Source organism: Gorilla gorilla, chromosome 3 (genome assembly GCF_029281585.2).
Source record: "Gorilla gorilla gorilla isolate KB3781 chromosome 3, NHGRI_mGorGor1-v2.1_pri, whole genome shotgun sequence".
Lineage (NCBI taxonomy): Eukaryota > Metazoa > Chordata > Mammalia > Primates > Hominidae > Gorilla > Gorilla gorilla.
This window is the reverse complement of record NC_073227.2, coordinates 56,474,616-56,480,649: the sequence shown is the minus strand read 5'-3', so window position 1 is coordinate 56,480,649 and position 6,034 is coordinate 56,474,616.

Sequence of the window (6,034 nt, the reverse complement as noted above, 5' to 3'; positions counted from 1 at the left end):
GTGTTGCCAATCATTGTCATATAAAGCATTCTCAACAGCTCTGCTCCAAATGACCCATTGTGAAACTGTCTGGGCTGTGGGTTGGAATATTAAATGACACTGTGTTTCTGCAGCTAACTGAGCTGCCTGAGTCACAGCTGCAGTAAAAACGTTTTAACAAAATTAAAATCTCCGTGGGGGCAGGGGAAAGCAGAGAATAAAGAAGGTTGGCTAGAATGCTGAGATGAGAGCAGCAGCAAAACAGGAGACATTGGTATTGCCTGATTTCTAGATTTAATTGCAATAGGCAAGTAGATATTTTAGACTGAGAGGTCTGTAATCGTGATTTAAAATAGCCTTAACAGTCTAAAATTTGCTCCCCTTTGAATAAAAAAAAGATAAAAATTTGGGGGAAAATACATACACTAAATGAAAAGAGGCCATGGGGCAAAGAAATAAGAGCTAGCTCTTGTGAGAGCAAATTGAAATAGATCAATTACTTCTTGTCACTTCCTATTTCCAAGCTAATGAATTATGTTTTAAAAGCCTGGCTCTGTGCAGTGCTGAGTTTGACATGAAGAAGGAAATTCCTGATGTGTATCTCACGCAAATGGAAAATGACTGGGATGATAAAGTACTGGTGCTTCTTTAGGGAATCAACATAAATAATTCTTGATACTATAGAAAAACTAGAACTTGAAAAATCTTTCTGATAAATTAGAACCCTGAAGAACACACTGTATTTTATTTTCATTCAAAGGAGTGTTTTCATATGTCACCTTCAGCAAAGGGTAGAAAGAGGGCTCTAAACACCCTAAAACATGATGTAGTTTCTTTAGTTTTCTCCATGTGGAAAGGGAGAAATAGCTTGTTGTCCTACTGTGTTCCAGGCCCTGAGGATACAAAGATGAGTGAGGTTAGATCTCTGCCCTTGAGCAACTCACAGACAAACATAAAAGGATGCAACAGAGCCCAATGTGAGGGCAACAACCAGTATCAAAGATCCCAAAGGCAAGTAGAACAGCCAGGCTCCAGGACGGATTAGAGCCAGGCACTGAAGGTCAGGATTCCTCATGTCTCTCTGGTTCTCTTTTTCTAATTCTTTGCATACCTGAGCTTCTCTCTCTCTTTGCCCATCTCCTTCTCTCTCCCCCCTCTCCTCTACTCCATTCACTTATTCATCCATTCATTCACTTAACCCTCTTCACAGTGCATCTACTTTGGGATAGGCACCATGCAAAGCAATAGGGGAGGTGAGGGGAATATCATTCAGGACATAAGCATGGGTAAAGACTTCATAACTAAAACACCAAAAGCAACTGCTACAAAAGCCAAAATTGACAAATGGGATCTAATTAAACTAAAGAGCTTCTGCACAGGAAAAGAAACCATCATCAGAGTGAACAGGCAACCTACAGAATGGGAAAATATTTTTGCAATCTATCCATCTGACAAAGGGCTAATATCCAGAATCTACAAGAGAGTTAAACAAATTTACAAGAAAAAAAAACAACCCCATCAGAAAGCGGGCAAAGGATATGAACAGACACTTCTCAAAAGAAGACATTTATGCAGCCAACAAATATATGTAAAAAGCTCATCATCACTGGTCATTACAAAAATGAAAATAAAAAACACAATGAGATACCATCTCATGCCAGTTAGAATGGCAATTATTAAAAAGTCAAGAAACAACAGATGCTGGAGAGGCTGTGGAAAAATAGGAATGCTTTTACACTGTTGGTGGGAGTGTAAATTAGTTCAACCATTGTGGAAGACAGTGTGGCAATTCCTCAAGGATCTAGAACCAGAGTTACTGTTTGACCCAGCATTACATTACTGGGTATATGCCCAAAGAATTATAAATCGTTCTATTATGAAGACACATACACACGTATGTTTACTGCAGCACTATTTACAATAGCAAAGACTTGGAACCAGTCCAAATGCCCATCAATGATAGACTGGATAAAGAAAATGTGGCATACATATACCATGGAATACTAAACAACTGTAAAAAAGGATGAGTTCATGTCCTTTGCAGGGGCATGGATGAAGCTGGAAATCATCATTCTCAGCAAACTAACACAGGAACAGAAAATCAAACACCGCATGTTCTCACTCATAAATGGGAGTTGAACAATGAGAACACATGAACACAGGGAGGGGAACATCACACACCGGGGCCTGTCAGGGGGTGGGGGCCAAGGAGATGGAGAGCATTAGGACAAATTCCTAATGCATGCAGGGCTTAAAACCTAGATGATGGGTTGATAGATGTGGCAAACCACCATGTATACCTATGTAACAAACATGCACATTCTGCACATGTATCCCAGAACTTAAAGTAAAATTTTTTTTTTTTTAAAAAAGAGACATTTCCAGGCAAGCTGGCACAGTGGCTCATGCCTATAATCACAGCACTTTGGGAGGCTGAGGCAGGTGGATCACTTGAGTATAGGAACTTGACATCAGCCTAGCCAATATGGTGAAACCCTGTCTCCACTAAAAATACAAAAATTAGCTGGACATGGTGATGCGCTCCTGTAATCCCAGCTACTCAGGAGGCTGAGGCAGGAGAATCACTTGAACCTGGGAGGTGCAGGTTGCAGTGAGCTGAGATCGCGCCACTGCATTCCAGCCTGGGCAACAGAGCAAAACTCTGTCAAAAAAAAAAAAAAAAAAAAAAAAAGATGTTTCCAGGCAGAGGAACAGCACCTGGGAAGACAGACTCATGGAAGGTCTGCTGTGTTTTGGCATGAGGGGGCTGGAGTCCTGGAGTCCTGGAGAGGTTGGGAGGAGTGGGAGATGAGAGAGATAAGCAGGGGTAAGCAGATTGGTCGTATTAATAATTCTGTAGGCTGTGGAGGATGAGTTTATAGGCAAAAAGAGTTACAGCTTTAAAGAAGCTCTCTCTGGCAGCAACCTGGAAGCCAGCCTAGATCCATGACTCTTGACTTTTTCCCACCACGACATCCATGGTGACATCCTCCCATTTTCCTGTGTGTATCTAATATTAGGGCTTTCATCCTAAAGAAAGCATATTGGAATGCAAGAGAGAGCATGACTTCAATCCACTCCCTCCAAGTTATTTTAAACTAAATTCATCACAAACATTTGTACTTTCATTATTACCAAATTATATGTAATGCATCACTTAATTGATTTTGAAAGAGTCACAGTGCTGTGGTGGGGAACTGGGAGAGTAAGCATGGTCATCTGTGCTCCACAGACCCCCTGGGAGTTCACGGGAAGTGTCTTGGGGATTCTAGGGGGAGCTAAAAAGACAGAGCTCTGACCCCACCCTCCACTGCACACACACTTCAACCGGAGCAGCTGCACTTTAATTATTGTAGGTTTTTCACCAAGATTTTGTTGCAATAATGTGTTCCACTGTTTTTTTTCAATCTTTTCTAGCAATAGATTAAAAGACAGGAGAGACTGAAGGCAGATAAACCAAATAGGAGATAATTTTAAGAGTCTGGGTGACAAATAATAAAATCAGTTCCACTAAATCTAGTTGAATGGATGAATTATAGCTCATAAACCAATAGGAATCATATGCAAACTACAGTATAAGGTATTTCCATAATATGTAATAGGAAATGACATCAGTAATTTATTTTGGCATGAGATGAGGGTACAAATGAATAAATAAAATATATTATCACAGTGCTTCTCAAACTTTCATGTGTATAGACATCACACAGGTATCCCGTCAAAAAGTAGATTCTGATTCACAGGGCCTGGAGGGCTGAGAGTCTACTTTTCTAACACGTTCCCAGAAGACTTCGATGTTACAGGTCCATGGACCACACTTTGAGTAGCAAGATATTAGAAACTCCTAAAACAATTTAAAGATTTAAAAGCTATCCCTAGCCCATGAAAGAATGTGGGCTTTGTAATCAGAGGCCTTTGTTTTTAAGGCCAGGATTCATCATTTACAAGTTCTAGCTGACGTCTCAGCCTGTGTCCTCAGCTATAACTGGATGAGCTCTTGTGTGGATTCAGATAATGCATCTAAAGGGATTAGCACCATACTTAGCTTATGGAAATATTTAGTAAATCTAACTACAAATTTTATAAAAGAGTCATTTACAAATTGCCTGTATCAGAATCCATGTGGTGCTAGTTTAAAATGCAGATACCTGGACCCAACATTGAGTCTACTGAATCAGAATCTCTGAAGGAGGACTAGCATTTTTAACAAACTCTTGGTACTCTAGAGCTGAAGGAAGGGGCCCTGCTGGAAGCCATGTGCACACATGGCTGGATGTGGTCAGAACCATTTCCAAAGAGACACACTTAGCATGTAGAGCTAAGTGGGAGTATGGTTGGAAGGCTGGGGTGCAGACAGGAAGGGTGCACATTTCCACTGGGCTACAGAGATCTAGAATGACTGCAGTGTTAGAACTGAAGGAGAAATCTACGCTCTGCTTCACCATATTCCTTGTCAGCTAAGAAGCTCATGTCCCAGGACAAAAAAAAAAAAACTGTCATCTTGCACCCCCTTCCTTGCCCAACTTTCTTTTATTTTTTATTTTTTTTGTTTGTTTATTTATTTATTTATTTTTGAGATGGGGTCTCATTCTGTCGCCCAGACTGGAGTGCAGTGATGCAATCTTAGCTCACTGCAACCTCCACCTCCGGAGCTCAAATCAATCCTCCCACCTCAGCCTCCAGATTAGCTGGGACTACAGCTGCGTGCCACCATACCCAGCTAATTTTTGCAGAGACAGGGTTTCACCATGTTGCCTAGGCTGGTCTTGAACTCCTGGGCTAAGGGATCTGCCCATCTCGGTCTCCCAAAGTGTTGGGATTACAAGTGTCAGTGACCCTGCTTGGCCCCCTTACCCCATTTTCACACAAGCTTTCCTGCCAAGATAAGTCAAGAGAAACTGCATTTTTTTTTCAAGCTAACTGTAGGCAAAATTGACCCTACTTATCCAAATAGGCCCAAGTTATTTCTGAGGCCTTTGCACTTTTTTTTTTTTCTCCCTTTATCCCACTTCTTAGCCCTACCCTCTCTTCTAACTCCCTGGCACCTCGTACCACCTCATTTTTCTAAATCCCAACTAAGTGTGTTCTCCCTTATCTACATCTCATGCCTCCCTTCTACCTAGTACAGGATGGAAGGACAGGCAGAAGCAGTTGGTGGGGGGCGGGGGGTGGACATACTTTAAGGGAAACAGAGCCAAAGTCCCATCTGGAAGGAATTCCACCCCACTCTGTAACTCTGTTGAGGAGAACCAAAGCCGGCACTACCTACAGACGAAGGCAGGACTTTACCTAGAAAACAGGCTGAACCCACTCCAACTCATGGTTCCATGATGAGTGAGATCCCCAAAGTTCCAGAGGATAACTTAGAAAACTTTGGCCTAGAAAAAGGCAGATGTTACGAGTTGTCTACCACAGCCATAGAAAAATCTCAAAAGTGGTCTGAAAGAAGATCTGTCTTCAGCAGTTGAACTTTGTGAACCTACCAGGGCCCCATATTCATTTTTTAAAAATCCTTTGCACCTATACATATTAGGCAGTCAGTCCACAAATTATTTACTGAATATTTATCATGTGGCATCATCCTAGATTCTGAGAATGCTAGTATGTAGATCGCATTACGTTTTTAAAAATAAGCTAACTTTAAGTGATTCTATAATCATATGCTACGAGGAAGAGAATATTTGGATAACCTGGCTGGGCATGGGTGGGGGTGGTTAGGAGGGCCCTGTCTCTGAAGGCAGCATTTGAGTTGGGACCTACCTAAGAGGAAGGTGGTAGCCATGTGAACTTCCAGGGGAAGGGCATTCCAAGCAGAAAGAAAACAATTGCAAAGACCTTGAAATGGGAAGAAGCTTGGCAAGTTTCAGGGACAGAATGAAGGCATCCAATACGTGCTTGTATTGAATGTGTGTATATTGAGTATCTCATAACACACATGACTGGGAGCGAGCCTCGGCATAACTTTGAACCATGGCATTAGTGCATTATCAATTACTTTCTTTTAATTCCGTGAGTATTTAGAATTGTCTCTTCCCCTCTCCCTCCCCCCACCCAC